The 17500-nt window shown below is 35.5% G+C and overlaps 1 protein-coding gene and 1 long non-coding RNA gene across 2 annotated transcripts in view; one reads left to right on the forward strand and one right to left on the reverse strand.

Moving 5' to 3' along the window:
- LOC135207882 (extracellular serine/threonine protein kinase four-jointed-like) overlaps positions 1 to 16484 on the reverse strand; it is a 117505-nt gene extending 101021 nt beyond the window's left edge. The window contains exon 1 of the mRNA XM_064239781.1: positions 15519 to 16484. The gene's annotated coding sequence lies outside the window, so the exon portion shown is untranslated. The remainder of the gene's footprint in view (positions 1 to 15518) is intronic.
- Positions 1 to 17500, forward strand: part of LOC135207648 (uncharacterized) — a 522810-nt gene that overhangs the window by 490398 nt on the left and 14912 nt on the right. The gene's annotated exons all lie outside the window — the stretch shown is intronic.

Genomic DNA, 17500 nt, shown 5'->3' on the forward strand with positions numbered 1-17500 from the left:
ATCATATATATATATATATATATATAAACAGAATTTTAATCTTAGGAAAAAAGTTGATAATAAGGACTTGTGAAGATAAAGCACGGATGGTCACCCAATCAGGGAGTAACAGATAAAGAAGTATATAATATTGTAACAAGTAAATGCGCAAAATTCCAAACTGAATGAAAACTGACAATGGAAGGAAAAATAAACGAAGATAGACGGAGAAAAGAATGGAGTGTGGAAATGGTCCATATAATAATATGTAGTGGTACTGTGATTTTATTCTTATAGAGGTCTTGTAGGAGCGTTTAATGAGTAACTATCTAGCAGATACAATTTCCTTACATCCCAGAACGTCATATACTCAGCCTCTTGAAAACAGTAATTAGATAAATCATGGCTATTCGGTTGCTTTACCGATGGCACTAGTACATATTACATTTGGTACCATCATCCATATTAAAGCTGAAATCTGAGAACTCCCTTCCCAAATGGTGGAAGGTTTAGGCAAAACAAGGAATGTTGATCTTAAGGAGAGCAGACTATTAATATTCCGATAAAGAAATTATACGAGTAATAGATATATCGTATTGAAAGAGAGTAATAATAAAGAATTAACAAAAGAAGGTATAATATCATAATAGATATATACAAGATCTTTTAAAATGAACACATTTCCACTCGCCTTATATTCCAAACAATATGCTTCTCTTACAGAAATCTTTGAAAAAGGCTTACGAAGCCAGATGTTTTTTATGCGTGTAACGTCTAATTAAAGGAAATAAAACACTTTGGATTTAATGTTGAAAATATTTTTTTATTTATCATATAATTTGTACAAAATTGCATTACCTCATTAAGTTTATAACGATCACCTATCTTTTATATAAGAAAAGGAATCAGTGCAAAAGATTCAAAATGGACGTTAATTGCATACAGAGATGTTTAATAGCAGAAGAAAAGTACCTGCTAATGTTGCTCATTACGAAAAAGGGCTAAAGGCAGATGTAGATGTTCAGGAAACGGAGAAAGTTGCTGTCACATAGTTTGGTCGTTAAAAATAAAAGCTGGAGCAAGTACCGTTATTTTAAAGTCATTCAACCAGGCCCCAGAATTCTAGACAGCATCCATGGAGGAGTAGTTGAGAAAATTTTGTAATTGGCAATCTGCCAAGAACAGAAGCCGTGAGTGTCAGGGTGATTGTTTAGCGTAAAAGTGGATCTCTGACAAGGATTTAGTGTCACCTCCGTGGCTTTAATGCCTTGATGGATGACTTAATGAGAACAGTTGCAAGTGTGCATTTGCTGGCAAAGGATGCTTAAAAAAAAAAAAAAAAAAAAAAAAAAAAAAAAAAAAAAAAAAAAAAAAAATAAAAAAAAAAAAAAAAAAAAAAAAAAAAAAAAAAAAAAAATCGGAGTGGCTGATGTCTGGTCATGATACAACATTATTGATGCTGTTCAAGAGGTGTAATGGATAATAATTGAGTCTATTATTAATTAGTTGGGGAACATGGAAGGTTTGATATCGAAGAAACTGGCCTGAACTAAGGTGCTTCGGCTGTTACGATGATATTAGGGCACGATAATTGCGCTTAATTATGTTCTTGATTCCTGTTGCAGATGTTATAAGTTATGTTCTTTATCCTTATTATTACAAGCCACGCTGCAACCCTAGTTAGAAAAGCAAATTGCTACACCCCAAGGGCCCCTGTAAGGAAAGCAGCCCAGTACGGATAAGCAAATTCAGAGATAAAGAATAAAGCATGAAAGAGAAATAGCAAAGAACGTCAAATAAAGTAAACGACTACCAATAAGATATGTGAAAAAGTAAAATTAGAAAAGGCAAATAACAAATAAATTCTAAATATAGACTAATGTCAGCCTGCTGAGCGAAAAGGCATTTGTACCAAATATCAAATTCTGGAGGTCCATCGCTTCAGTTACAATTAGGAAGATGATTTCATAATTTAGTTCTAACTGGAGTTAAACTTTAAGAAAAATGTTTGGTACCGAACTACATAGAAAATACTACAAATGCCATTAGAACCGCGTCCCATTCCCTTTATGCACAGGCTCGAGGGGAGAAAAAGAGAGAGAGAGAGAGAGAGAGAGCGGGGCTTAACCCGAAAGAAACGACAGAACCCTGGAAAACGAAAACAAAGAGAAAATTCTAAAGCTTTCTATTTGAGGAAAGTTAGTGATCACTGAACATTGTAGTTGCATGCCCAGTCCATCTTTTGAATATAATCGTTATCGTTTTGAATGTATAAACCAGATTACTTCCACACTGATTTAATTGTCCTTCGTTTAAGCGTTGCAGTATCAAGACTGGCTCTTTGCGCAACCCAGATTTTTGAGGAGTGACTTTGAGGAATGCATTTGTGGTTATTAAGGGAGAGGGGAGACTGGTTGGTGCAGAAGTATCTCAGAGTATGATACTTTGACATATGGAATATACATTTATTCAGAAATAAATCTATGGTCCCAAAAGCATAATGTTTTTGGACAGATAGCTCTGCTACTGACACACCAAAAAATAAAAATATGCAATAAATTATTTCAGAGCAATAGTTGTAACACTAGATTACACGTAGAGTCCTTCCACCTCGTGAGCTGAAATCTAGCGATTTAGGTTCAAATTACCAATTTTACTACAGGAAATCGTGATTGCGTTTGAAAGTTGATGAAAGAACTTTGAATTTATGTAGCCTACTATGCTAATCCTCGAGACTCGAAAGTAATTAGTCTTAATATTAGCGGTAATGCTGACATTACTGGTCTGGCAACTTTAAAACCCACTTACTTTATTTTCTCATTGTTAAATTTCGAGAACTGCAGTTCCAAGGAGTCAGAAATTGCTGTTGTGGGTCATTCAGGCTCCAAACCACCGATTTTAATAAGCTTCTTTTTCCTGTAGCATAATATCTGTTTAGCGAAAAAGACTTACTGCCCTGAAGACCCTTTTACCAAATTGAATAATTAATGACCGAATAACGAAATCGGTAGGTTTGTTCAACTTCTCGTAATGGATATTTTTTTAACGCGTGTAGTTTAGATGGAAACAGGTAATTACTAGAAATAATCGGAGTATGTCATCCTTTTAATATATATGTGTAAGGAGCTAAAATACTGTTATGGATTATTGCTTTTGAAAGTCTTAGTGAGTTAAGCAATAGTGACAGATCCTATTATTATACTGTGATAATCTAGAAGCCCATATCCCAAAATGTGGTTTAATATGAAATTGAATAAAAAAAGTGATCTTTATGTTAAGTAGGCTCTACTATTGCATGGTTCTTTTCGAAAGTTCAACACTTAGGAATAGGCACTTGTGCTATTTTCTGTATTTTAATTCCTGAAGAAATTTTGACAAAATACAAAAAGTTCAAGTTGTAAAAACTACACAACTGTTAAGCTGAACGCTATCAAGAATGACTTAGAAATTCTCGTCAGCATATATCGATTTATTCATAATTGTGTAGATGAAAAATAAATAGTTTTTATTCGGAATTTTGAAATCATAGGTTTGACAATGGGGATTTAATTCAAAGAAATATAAGATTAATTTTTCCGAAACAAACTCCTTTATTTTATAGATTCTTACATTTTCGACATATTCATTTCTTGGTCGTGTCACTCTTTAACAAAATTAAATAAACATTTTCTGAGGTGTGAGAGAAAAAAAAAAAAAAAAACAGGGACAGAAGGAAGGTGGAGTCGACAATTGGATTGCTACATGATAGGAAAAAACCGAGGCAGGGAGACAACTCCGTGCGCACATCTTTATTTACAAGCACAAGACGGCCACTACGACAGAAGTGTGAAACTGTAATTTGGTAGTGTTGGTTATATTCTGAGTATATTTTATTTTGTCACTATAAATATGTAACATCTCATAAATTTTTTTTATTTTATATATATATTATATATATATATATATATATATATATTATATGTGGTGTGTGTGTGTGTGTGTGTTGTGTGTGCATTTTAGTAATATAATTATGTACGTTGGACGACATTGTATACACATAATATGCAGGTTAATCACAGCTATGAGTGGTATCCCCTTGTGGAAAACTTCGTAGAACTGCAATTTTGCGTCCGATTTTCAAACTAAAATCCATGTTTAGAATAAAAGTTTTCAAGCCTATCCAAACCCATAAGACTAACATTCGAATGAAGAAAATGCAAAACAAAGTGACCAGCTGCAGACCTAGAAGGATGTGCATACGTCGTATACAATGTATGGTTATCGTGTGCTATTCGTTCAGAACGGTAGATGTTCGGTAGTAGTTAAGAACCTGATTTGAATAACAATTAATTGTTTAACTCGGCATCCCGATTAGGAATAGTCCAGACTTAAGGAGCTGGGCTGTGTTGCAGTGCTGAACCATCAGTTGATCAGTAAAGTTTTAGTATTATCATCATGAGTTCGCCATGCCTTGGTATGATTTATTCATAAATGTATCTAGATCAAATTGTCGTCACGAGGCACTCATATTAAAATGAAACATATGTCGATGATTGTGAGCCAAATTGTACAAATATTTGAATCCACTCGTAATTTATACGATCCTTAAGGGGGATATTGGTATAATTCGTGACAAACGTACTTGATTGTATTTGAAAACATGATTTCAGGGTTTCTAAGAACGCATATGAGTATAATCAACGTTCAGCGTCGAAATCCAGCTTTAGATTCAAGGTTTATTGATTGAAAGAATTTCAAAGTGTATTTGTTTCGAGATACAGTAGTTTTCCTGTCAAAACATCTGATATATATATATAGTATATATATATATATATATATATATATATATATATATATATATATATATATATATTCCGTTGTTGTTTTCTACCTAATAATTCCTTGATCATTGCTGACTCATCACCATTATTATTGTATTGTTTAATCGTGTCATCCACAAAACAAATCTGTAGAGGTGCTATAAGTTATATTTAAGAATTCTCATGAAAAGAAACGGGAGAGTAAAACAAAAAATGGCACCCTGAGAGCATCATCAAAGTACGTTTTAATTTAAGCCTGCTTGCTTTAGAAGATGCGCTTTTGAATTTGACAAATTTTCTTTTTCTCTAAAATCTTCAGTCTACAATATTTGCATTATTTTCAGATTTACATATTTTAATACCACTATCTCATCAGGAACAAAAATTTTTCTCAGATTCTACAATTACTTTCATATTCCTTAATAAAACTTTTTGTTTCATTACATTTTCAAAAATAATATTTTGTTTAAAGTCTCAATGCCATTACCAATCAGTAGTTTGCCTACAAAGAATTCCATTGATTAACTCGAATACTGGTTTGCCTTACAAGATAGGATGGCAGTAACAGCAAATTACAAAAGTGCAGAATACGATCTATCTATCTATCTAGATTCAGCCAACCTTGTGCTGGCACGGGCTCTTGCTCTTCAGCAGGTCGCAATATAGAAAGAGGCTTACGAGACGGACTCCTACTTGTTTGGAAGGATGAAAATAAACGCAAATTACGGATCAGTCGTTAAATCACGGTCAGCCGGCCGGACAGGTGTCCCGAACGATCACCAATCAAGTCGAAAGTAACGGGAGATAAAATCCCCTACAAATAGACAGATCATCTCGTTTTTACAACGCCCCCACCATCATCTTCCCACTAAGGGAGGGGGGAGGGGTAATATGGGTGTAGATGGAGAGGGAAGTGTTAACACGAGGCACCACTTAACAAAACGTTTACCTTACCTACCTATTATTAGGTAGGCAAATGGGCTGTGTAGGGACCGTTTACTCTCGCGCCGAATGGGTAGGCAGCCAGGTAGGTAGGTAGGTAGATAGATAGGTAGGTGGGTAGGTTGGCAGGCAGGCAGCTTTCGTCGGCGGGGCCCGAGATGATTACTAGGTCTCGCCTGTGTTCCTTTTCTTCGTAGCACAGTGATAATTATGGTAATGGCCAGTTTCTTAATTCTCTTACGACTTGTTCGCTTTCGTGTTAGGAGGTGTCGTTTACAATATAATCTTAGTGGAATATTGGGGCTTTTAATAGCACCTCCTTCTCTGTAATTAAGGTTCTTTTTATGGCACGCACGCTCGCTGGCTCGTACGTTCGCGCCTCTTTTTCTTCTCTCCCGTCCTCTCTCTCTCTCTCTCTCTCTCTTCGTTCTCTCTCTCTCTCCTCTCTCTCTCTCCTCTCTCTCAGCCTAGCCCGCCTTTTTATTATCATTGACGTTGCGCTCCCACCGGGTAAGCCTACTCTCTCTCCTCTTCTCTTCTCTCATCTTCTCTCTCTTCTCAATCTCTCTCTCTATATATATATATATATATATATATATATATATATATATATAATATATATATATATATGTGTGTGTGTGTGTGTGTGTGTATATATAATGTGAATATATGTAAGCATCCCAGATATGAATATTTTTGTGTATATACGTATATGTGTATGTATGTGTTTATATATATATATATATATATATATATATATATATATATATATATATATATATATATATCATATAAAATATCTAAGATGCTTACTCGTATTTCGATGGCTTTCAAAAACACTCCGTTTCACGCCCTGCCCCTTGTCTCCTGGTCCATTTCCTATCGCCCATCTTAACAAACTCTAATCCGCGTCACAGGAGGACTTTAAGAATCCTTTCATCCTTCTCCTCCATTGGAAAAGAGGAGGAGTTGCGCAAGTGAAGGACGGAGGATCGGCAGGAAGAAGAAGGAGAGAGAGAAAAAAAAAATAACTCGGACTTCGGAGCGAAGCCGATTACGGCTAATCGCAGAGGCTTAGGTTTAACATCTCATTAATTATGAGGAGGAAGGAGGAGGAGGAGGGGGCTGGCTTGTCCTTAGGCCGAGAATACACGCGTATTGGAGGAAAGTCTGGTGAGGCGGATTGTAGTTGAAGATGCTGTGTATTATTAATATTATATAATATCAAGGCAGTAGTCAAAACAACAGTATCGAACTGTTGTTCTGTAAAAGATAAATGTCATTATTATTATTATTATTATTATTATTATTATTATTATTATTATTATTATTGATTTTGAAATGTAATTGATTGGTGTGATTGGCAAGCTTTATCTAAATAGGACAAAATTACTAAGGACCAAACAGCGTCAGCGGTAGTTTGCGGCTCTTCCATAGAATGTCATATACTTTCTGATCAAAGAATTGTTACCGTTTTAACCCTAATCCGTTATTTGTCATCAGACTTTCGTATTTGATTTCATCACATGGAGACAGTGTTGACTTAATTATCCATCAACAGTTTCCTGATAAAACGGTTGAACACAATTACGCACACACACACACAAACACAATGAAACAAACGTAATTTAGCTTTACACTACTGTCAAGGATTTTCCTGTGGCTGATGCAAAGAAAGAAAATGCCTTTGAAACTTATAAACTTAAACAATTTAGTTGAGTGAGTTCACAGATACGATCACAGAACAGATAAATAGACAGACAGAATTATAACAGGATTTTCATTCACATTTATAGTGTCGTGTGCTCACTGAAACTGAAATTCCCTTACCACTTTTATATAAACTTGGTCAAATATAATTGAAAGGCTGCCATATCGAAGTATATACCATAACCAGAGAGAGAGAGAGAGAGAGAGAGAGAGAGAGAGAGAGAGAGAGAAGCGCAGCAAAAACACGCCTTAATTCAAGGATGGTTAATAAAATAAAATTTTTATAAAGTTCGTATGCTTTTTTATATAAGCAAAAGATTGTCATAACGGAAAATAAATCCCTTCATGTACTGAAGAGAGAGAGAGAGAGAGAGAGAGAGAGAGAGAGAGAGAGAGAGAGAGAGGCACAACACAAACACAACTGTATTGAGCATTGTTAATAAACAGAAATTCTATAAGTTCGTATGCCCTTTATATATAAGCGTGAAAGATTGTCATAACGGAAAATAAATCCCTCCAACAAGTACTGGAGAGAGAGAGAGAGAGAGAGAGAGAGAGAGAGAGAGAGAGTAAGCAACGATGATGGACGACATGAAAGTTGTGCGTGTGCGCGCGAAAGTGAGCGAGCATGTGGGGGGTGGCTTTGTGTACGTGTGCGTTCGCTCGTTATCCGGGAGGAATATGTTGATGTTGCACGGGAGGAGGAGGAGGAGGAGGAGGAGAGCAAGAAGGAGTTCGCGTCAGGAGGGGAAGGGGTAGGGGCTGAGTGAAGCGAGTTGAGGAGAGCGGTAGTATGAGGAGGAGGAGGAGGAGGAGATAAGTTGAAGTGTGAGGGTACTTTCTGGTTGCTAATCATCATAATCATGATGATGATGATCAGATATGGCGGTTAAGCGATTGACTGATTGAACTGTTACCCACTCAAGGGGAAGCACTAATTAGGTGCGGCCAAGTGCCTCTCGCTACCTGTTCGTTTCAGCGGTCTGACAAATATTAAGCCCCTCAGCATCAGCCTGCCATGATCCCCTGTAATTAGGACACTCACTTAACTGCCCCCACGATGCCTTTAATGGTAGTGTTTATAGAAGTAATTGTAAGGGTTGGGATAAGGACGTAAGGAAGTAGCTGATAATGAGGGTGTTGATGCAGATTACGGAAAGCCAGCAGTCAGCGCCGATGAAATTGCAGTGACAGTGGCTTCTGTTGGAGAGGGACTCTCTCTCTCTCTCTCTCTCTCTCTCTCTCTCTCTCTCTCTCTCTGGGCAGATGGACGAGGATAACACTGTACCGGGGTGGTCAATGGATGAGAACATTTGGTAAGAATTCGCTCGCACTATTGTATGTATGTATATATTATATATATATATATATATATATATATATATATATATATATATATATATAATATATATGTGTGTGTGTGTGTGTGTGTGTGTGTGTGTGTGTGTGTGTGTGTGAGTGAGTATGTATGAAGGAATGTATATATACACGTATATATGTAATATATATTATATATATAATATATATATATATATATATGTATATATAATATATATGTATATATAATATATATATATATATATATATATATATTATAATATATCAAATAAGTCATGCCCATTATACTAATTTCTACGATAAAATAGAATATGCTGAGTATTTTATCGCTTAATCTTACCAATTAGGTAAGCACCCGATTTTCTTAGACAGCCAATAACAACTGAGGGAGGTTTAAGTGTGATTTAAGATGAATATAAGTAATAATCTCATATATTTTTTGGTAATTTAATTTATTGTTTAGATTTCTGCTCGCATTTTTCATGAATATTTTACATGTCTGTATAATTTTATATATGATGAAGTATGGAGACTGGCACAGATTGAAAAACAGATAAAGTTAATTTTAATTGGTATTTTGATTTGGCAATTTAAACTGGCGTTGCGGCAACCGTGGTCATGGACGCCAAAAAGCATTGAATGAATTATTCAAATATTAAAGAATACCTTTGATGGGAATAATTTAGCGGAGAACAGAAAATGAAGGTTAGTTTAGAACTAGAATCCTTAATGAATTTTTTCACAGCTTATTTCTTCGTAAGATGAATTCAGTGGAGAATTCTAAACTGAAAAGTGAATAGAAAGACGAACTTTGATAACTTTAATTTAAAGAAAAAAAATTAATAAAATGAGTAATAGCGAAGGATATGAATAAAATTATGATGAAAACTTCGCTTTTGACAGAATGAATTTCAGTTAGGATTTTCGATGAAAATATTATTCACGTGTAATGGCAAGTATGTAATTTTTAATATGACAGTTAATGGGATTGTATATCTACCGCATAGTTGCCATTATCCAATGTTTAAAAAGTTATTGACGGCTAGTAATGAACAGCATAGTATATTGAATGCTGCGGCCTTGCTATTAAGATAACGCAACTTCCGTTATAACACTTTATTTTCAGGTATGCTGTGAAGAATATCGAATGAATTCCATAGTGGTTACCGAAATTAACTCTTGTTAAAATTAAGATTCCTTAATTACGAGTACTTTGCTTGACTTGTTAGTTGGTAATTGGTCATTAAGTTAATATTGTTACCTAATTAGATAAAAATTGGACTGTGTAACTATTGTGTTGCCTTGAGATTTGATTAATTAAATAGTGGTTGTTTCTTATTCTTGGTATTTTAAACTGTTGTTACAGCTGATATGTTATCGCCGACGACATATCTTGAGGATGAATGTAATCACTTTAAAGTGAGTACACAATAGATGAAAGTTCACGGCAGTGTGTATTTGCTGGTAACATTATTTGCGAAAAGCTTATGCATATTTGTATATACATGGTTGTGGTTTTTATGTATACGTGTTATATCCTGAGAATGACGACCTTTCTCTCCCGTACTAAAAACAAAATGTACAAAACCACGGAGTTAACGGTAACTTTGAACGTCATGAGAAATGTCATTTAAAATTATGTTATATCTTCTGACGACTTGCAAATAGGAAACTTTTCTATGTTTCCAATTGTCATTTGTGCATTGTTTTATCGTGCATTTAAAGGAAAATAAGCAATTTTGATAAACTTACTCTCCCTAGTAATAGCTGCTGTTTCATTACCTGAAATAGTGCTAAGCATCATAAGTAAGAAATTCTCACAGCATATCATTACTAGATATTAAAGCTACACGGATAGTATAATGTTCTTGCATTGGTAAATTTTGTATTCGATTTATCGTGTTTAATATATAAGAAAGAGTTCAGGAATTTTGTTATTTTTGCAATAATTACCCCTTTAGATAAAATGGAAATCGTTTTCGTCAAATATTCAGTGTTAGCGGTAAGTTCTGAGTCTCGTATTTATCTGAGTGTACTGCCTCCGTGCAAGCACCGCAAGTGACCGCTCGTAGATCATCTGCGGTCGGGTTTGTCTAGTTTCTAGAGTTGCTTCCCGCTATATCATTGCGTTTACCTCGGAGGAAACGAGTGACCGCTGAAACGACACGAAAGCAAACCACTGCGGCGTCCGGCTCTTCTAGATAACATCGCAATTATGCGGGGAAAGGTAGGAGAGGAGGAAGAGGCAGCCTCAGCTCAGGTATCGCCACTGACCTATTATAAGATGCACTCATCACTCTTCTCCTTACCAGCTGTGTGTCGGGGGAACAAGTCACAATAAAACCGTCAGCCGTCTCGTATTTAAGCTCATGGACTAGGAAGGCGTTTTGGGCTTTTCCTCGGTCTCTCTCCGTCTGCCGCTCTCTCCTGCTCTCTATAGGCAAACACATTGGTCTCACACACACACACACACAGTAGCCACAATCTTTTATCTTCCTCCAATCCAGCATTATCCCATCCCCCTCCCATAGAATGCCCACCCCCATCACCACCCAACAGCTACTACACTATAGCGTCCAGATCCCCTCTTTTCTTTCTCCGTCCCCCAACCCCAACCCCACATTCCCACAACACCCTCCTTCCCCTCCCCCATCCCTCCCACCCTCCTTCTCAATCAAGGTAGAAACGCTACCGTATCTCGATTCTTTGTTGACAGCGCTAACGCACGCAAACATTTACCGACTCGTCACTGGGCAGTGAGACAGTGAGAATGATCAGGAACCGAGGAAAGGCCGAGACTCGGAGCCTTAGGAGATCAGACCTGAGGCTCAAAGAGACACTTGAAATATTTCAGGAGGGGGGATGCGTTATCGTTTTGGTCAAAGAGCCGGAAGCGGCCTTTTTATGTGCCCAGCGGGTATAAAAGAAGGAAATTTGATTCCGATTTGGCGAGGAAGGCTCTCGTATAATGGGAGTGGACCAAGGCAGCTGGGTGGGAACCCTTACAATTTTGGTACAATGCCTGTCGAATCTGTTTCAGTACCGCGTGATGTTTACAATATGGGAGAATGCACATGTACGGAGTGTTTGCGTTAGGAGTATTTGTTTATATGTATTCATGTGTACATACGTAACTATTTAACGTTTCTACGCCTGTATTTATACAGGTATATTAGTGATTTTCTTTTATGCCTGAAAACGCGGCCAATAAATTACGATGTTAATAAATTTACCGAAGCTACCAATTTTGCATTTATTTTATAAGATTATGTGCACATGCATGGTTATATATATATATATATGTATGTATGTATATACTATGTATACACGTGCTGTGCAAAATAATATAGCTCATGGGGCGAAGAGTTAGAAAATTGTTGCAGTTATGAGTATTTGTCAAGCATACCACCATCTCATGTTTATGTTTTGATCTCAAATGTATGTACTCAATTTGACATTTTTATGACTAAAAGATTGATATTATTAATTAAAAAAACTGTGTTCGTGACGCGATTCTATGGATGAAGGCTAATGCTGAGATTCACCGATAATACTTAATATAATTTTAATTTATTGTTAAAAAGAATCTTTTCCATTTAGGTGTGATGGTAAAGCATATCTTTTAAATTTCGATTATGGATGAAAATAAGTGTAGTTTTTGTAAATGAAAGACAAAAATCTAACATGATATAATGGAGAATCATTGTATCTTTTAGAATATATGGGTTTGTTTGTTTTGTTTGTTTGTATGGTGCTTTAACGTTGCATGTAAACAGTGATTATTCAGCAACGGGACCAACGGCTTTAAGTGACTTAAGGGGTGGTATTATTTTATTTGACAAAATTTAAGTTTCTAAAGGGGAACACAAAGCGGCCAGATAAAAAAATTAAATTGTTCTAAATTCCTATGAAGGAAAAGGAGTATCTATTTCCTTACTGCATGTTATTTACGTTTATAATGAATAATAGTCTTGCGCCCGTTTGTAATTATAGACGCCTAGACTCGATTTACAGTCACGGAAACATGCTTGTGTAAATATTATATATATATATATATAATATATATATATATATATATATATATATATATATATATAGAATGTGTGTGTGTATATAGATATATATATGTGTGTGTGTGTGTGTGAATGTGTGTGTGTGTGTGTGTGTGTGTGGTTTTAAATTTTTCTGTCAAGTTTACAGTTTTGCGACGGTTTCAACTCTATGTACGAGAAAAAACGGCATTTACTGATATCATAGCAGGAATTTATTCTATGAATGCTTCACGTAGAATTCTCATAAAAAATAAGAACTGATTTTTCGTTTTGCAAGAAATTTTGATTGAGATTACTTTCTAAAGTAATCCTGTCTTTTATGTGCACTGATGATGAAATGATGATTTATTATTTATTATATATATATATATATATTATATATGATTATATTTATATATATATTATATATATATATATATATATATATATATATATATATATATATATATATATATATATATATATATATCTAATGTATAGTATATATATACTCATCATACACGCATTTGAAATTTTGAAGTTAAGTTAACCAATAATGAAAATATGCTTTAACATTTCATTTTTAATTTATGAAAATTCTAGTTTGCGATACAAATGTACACAATATATTTATTGCACTTTTTAATTATAAATTTTAATACACGCATTTATTCGGTTTTAGGTCAATATAGTATTGCCGTTTTGCCAAATAATTGTGCCATTATTCTGAGTAGTCCACCTGATCAATATTCTCTTTTATCTAATTCTACTGAATTCCGTGAAGGGAATCTGATACTTTGGTTGTTATTTCATAGCCAGTGGTCTGAGAGAAACAGATTTTAAGTCGTCATTATATTTCATTATTCCAAAGTAAGCGCAGCATATTCAAACTAATTTGATTTTGCCAAGCATACATCTATAATATATTTTTCCTGTGTTACATGGTTAACTTTATTCAATTCATTAGAAATTTATATTTTATATATATTTTATATTATATATATATTATATATATATATATATATATATATATATATATATATATATATATATATATATATATATATATATGATTTCCTGTTTGGTAATGATGCACATTAGAGCTCCTTAGAAGTATTTAGAACGTATACGGTGGTATTGATGTGTTACGTAAATATTAATTTTGAACTATATACCGGCAACAGATTATTTGATGTCTCAACATGACAATTTAAATGTAATGCGTCTGTTTTCGGAAATAACCTCTGTCAAACAAGTATGTAATTTGATCTATTTTGGCATGTCTGCCAGTACCATAAAATTATAGGCCCTTCTTTTTTATATATTTATATAAATGTGCATTTTGTATAGTCATATTTGTAATGTATTTATTTCTAAATTCATCGACTTTTAAAAACGCATTATGTAAGGTGTGCCGTTAATGTTAATTCTTATTTGAAAATATTTGCATTTATTTTTAATGCAAATATTATGTTGAAGACAGTGGCACGACAATTATAAAGGGTGAAAAATGAAATAGAATAAAATAAATGTTCTGCCTCTTGCTTTACACTAAACCTTTGTATTTCCCGCTGTATTACTAGCATTTCAAGAAATTGTCCAGAAATTTTTTACAATAATCGCCGGGCATTACTTAGACAATAAATCTTGCTGTTGTTCGAGTCACAACTTTATATTTGTAAAATTTATAAAATCTTGGTAATTGATAAGAGTACTAATGATAAAAATAACGCCGTAATCGAAGTCACCAAAATAGATTTTTCTCTTTCATTTCCGTCATTTATTATCGTCATTGTTAATGTGTTTTTGCTGTTCATTTATTACCAGCAGTTTTTATCGTGAATGCACCCTTTGCTCTTTTGTTTTCACTCGTTTTTGAAAGCTTTGTGTTCTCACTGTAACAGTACTTTTGGGGATTTATAACCAATCAAAGTACTTCCAATTACATTGTAAAGATAGATTTTTGTACAAATAGTTTTAACACTAATAGTGATTAATATCATAGTAATACACTGTGCACTAAACTCTTGAAATAAATTGCTATCACAATTTTTGTTTCAGGCACAAGTCATTTTGTTGAGTCCAGAGTTTTCTTTATTGTCAGAATAATTAAGAATTGTCTTTATGTTTTGATGAAAAGTTATTGGCTGGAAAATGTTCAAATTGAGGGCAATTTTTTCTTGGCAAGGGCAAAGTTTTAATATCAGTATTCTTGTAGTGAATGTTGTACATCATATTATAATGAATAGATACGATGAAACCGATCTACATTCCTTATCTGTAAAACAGTCCTATTTTGTTAATCAGAAAATATTGAAGAACTTAACTAAGAGTAATAGGCATTTTCATTATTGCTTGTGCGATGTCATATATGGCATAGTTGAAATTACAGTTGTTGCTATGAATGTTGTGGGCGTCGATTTTTGTTATTATTAATTGAATAACTCGTTGAACGTTCAATATATATTCAAGTGTAATCGTCTAAAAATGGAAAGGAATACGCAAGCGTCATTTCATGACTATTCAGGAATGTTATGAGATCGTTTCACACTAAATTGACATTTAAACCTTAATGTAAAGAGTACATACATATTAATGCACTATCTCCTTAGTGACTGTTATCTAGCTTGTGGTGTCATGGTAAGAAGAACCACTCTTTCTCTCTCTCTCTCGCTCTCTCTCTCACCCTCTTTCTCTCTCAGTACAAGAACGTACCAACCTGAACTCGTAGGGTAATGTGATAGGATTGTGTTGCCGATGCACTTGATGGCGTGAATGCTATTATGTTCAGTCTCAGATCTTCCCCGCTTAGGTTTCTGTCACTATCCCGCGAATAATAATCTCTCTCGGTATCTTCCTTATCTCCCGTGTTACTGATAGGGTTGCATTTTCTTTCTAATCCACGCTTGTAACCTTTTTTGGACGGTAATATTTTTTTATGTCACTGTCGTTTATAGCTATATAAATTGAATTGACTATGGTTATACATATATTTTCCTTATGAATTCACCGCTATTGGCGCGTCAACGTACCGACTGTAGTTTGTGAAATACTTGCGCTTATCTCTGTTATTGTTGTTGTTGTTGTTGTTTTGCATAAGAGTGGAAGAGGATCTTTCATCTCTGCACCGGGCGTACATGTATGATCGATATGACAGCTACAATGACTATATTCCCCAAGTTGCTAAGAGGCTCCACAAGGAGTCGTCGAACAATGAGCCTTCCTCCAGGTGGCTTCTACACTACTTTCATTATCTCCTTGAGACAAGTTTTCACATCACCAAGGCCACCCTAGAGTCATATCCCCCAACCAAAGGAGAGGAGGAGAAGCACTTGGAACACTGCAAGTTTTCAAGAGTCGAGGTGGCCGCTTCGGCTGTTATATCAAATGCTACGCACGTATTCATTCACTTGTCGTTCATCAAAGGCACACAACGAGAAAGCCAGGACGGGCAGAGGGCCCGGCCCTTGGGACAGAAGGCACGAATCTTCACTTTGCGAACTTTATGCTGTAGCTAACGCTGGTGTATATGGAGGAGCAGCGACGTACAAGAGGGCAGAAAACACTACGGCAACACACCTCTACCTGTGGCTCGGCTCTGACTGATGAGAAGACGCTCGATGAATGGGGACGGTCCCAGCGCGGTCCTTGCCATACGCCCGCCGTCCGCCATCTAGCCTGTTTTATCGCCTTTCGTCGTCTCCTTTCGGCTTAATCACACGCATGCGCTTGCCAGGAACTTGTCATAGACCATTTCAACGCAGGGGATGGAGTTTGTCCCTCCCTCGGGAGCGAGGTTTGTGCCTCTTGGAGGCTTCGAAAATTTGAAGTCACCTTACCTCAGCCAGCCTGCAAAGGCCCTGCCCTCCTCACTGCTTCATCTTTCAGCCAACCCCCCAGCTGACCCACGGCAACCCCCCTACCCCTTCCCCATCTCAGCGTGACATCTCCTCTCCGCATTTTTCTGATTTCCAGCAAGTGTTGACCATTTAAGAGCACTTTTTTTCTCTTGCTGCTACGTCTCGTCCAAGTACCCAGTCCTCTCCGTAATAAAGATAATCGTCTCCTGCTCGCTCTAAGGATATGCTGTTGGGGAGAAATATGAGGATAAAAAAATAACTGGATTTAAGAGGCTTGCGTTACTCGCCCTATATTACCTGTTAGGTGGCAGGGGGACTCTGGAAAGAGACGTTTCCACTATTCTTATCAAACCGTTGAGTTGCCTGGAAGTGCAGTAAATACCTTGTTTTTGAGGAGAGAGAGAGAGAGAGAGAGAGAGAGAGAGAGAGAGAGAGAGAGAGTAGAGAGAGATGGGCTGCACTATTCAGCGTAAATAGGTTAAGTTGCAATCACTCTGACACGTGATTTATATATCTCACTTTACCTCAGGGAAATGAAAAACTGGGGGGAATCCGTATGCTATTATCAATGCACATCTCATAATAAGAGTGAGAGTACGCGAACACGCACATGTATTAATTCTGATTTAGAGCGAATTAGATATTAAAGGACATTTGTAGCTTAATGCGTATATATGAATCACGGTGATATGATAACTATATATGATGTATATATATATATATATATATATATATATATATATATATATATATATATATGTATAATATATATATATATAACTACGAACGTACTGCATGCCATAATTATTAGTTACGTATATTCCAAAATATATGTCACAAT

The sequence above is a fragment of the Macrobrachium nipponense genome, chromosome 34, assembly GCF_015104395.2.
Source record: "Macrobrachium nipponense isolate FS-2020 chromosome 34, ASM1510439v2, whole genome shotgun sequence".
Classification (NCBI taxonomy): Eukaryota; Metazoa; Arthropoda; class Malacostraca; order Decapoda; family Palaemonidae; genus Macrobrachium; species Macrobrachium nipponense.